At 32.9% G+C, this 480-nt stretch overlaps 1 protein-coding gene across 1 annotated transcript in view; it reads left to right on the top strand.

Moving 5' to 3' along the window:
- Positions 1-480, top strand: part of LOC108768354 (protein Skeletor, isoforms B/C) — an 11,849-nt gene that overhangs the window by 4,472 nt on the left and 6,897 nt on the right. The window lies entirely within an intron of this gene.

The raw sequence follows: 480 nt of genomic DNA, 5'->3' as shown, positions 1-480 counted from the left end.
CAGGATCATATCCTAGATAACATTCGTTAAGATCAAGGTCATTGGAGATTGTTTCTCTTATTTTCATTTTTACATAAAAATGAATTTTCAGTGCAAAAATGAAAATATGATCCTAAACAACATTCAAGATGTTTTAGCCATCGGTCGGATACCTTGCGTAATGCTAATGTCGGCGGCGGTACTGTAACATTCGAGTCTTATAACTCGAGAAGTACTTAATGAAAAAATATTTTATTATAGTGTTTTGGAAAGCTCTCGAGATAAGCTACAAGAATATTCAACGAAAAATGGGGCTTTCCATTTAAAAAAATGACCTTGACCTTTAAATGACCTTGAAAATGAAGGACAAGGTCATTGTCAAGGTCATAGTTCAATCAGCCCCTTCAGATCCAATAATTTTTGTTTTAAACATTTTTTTATTTAATCGCGATATTTCGAGTTATTTGGCTGTCTAAGTTAAAATTGGTCACCCTGTATATG

Source organism: Trachymyrmex cornetzi, unplaced genomic scaffold (assembly GCF_001594075.2).
Source record: "Trachymyrmex cornetzi isolate Tcor2-1 unplaced genomic scaffold, Tcor1.1 scaffold788, whole genome shotgun sequence".
Lineage (NCBI taxonomy): Eukaryota > Metazoa > Arthropoda > Insecta > Hymenoptera > Formicidae > Trachymyrmex > Trachymyrmex cornetzi.
Note: the sequence above shows the minus strand (reverse complement) of the source record. Positions and strands in the feature narration are given on the sequence as shown.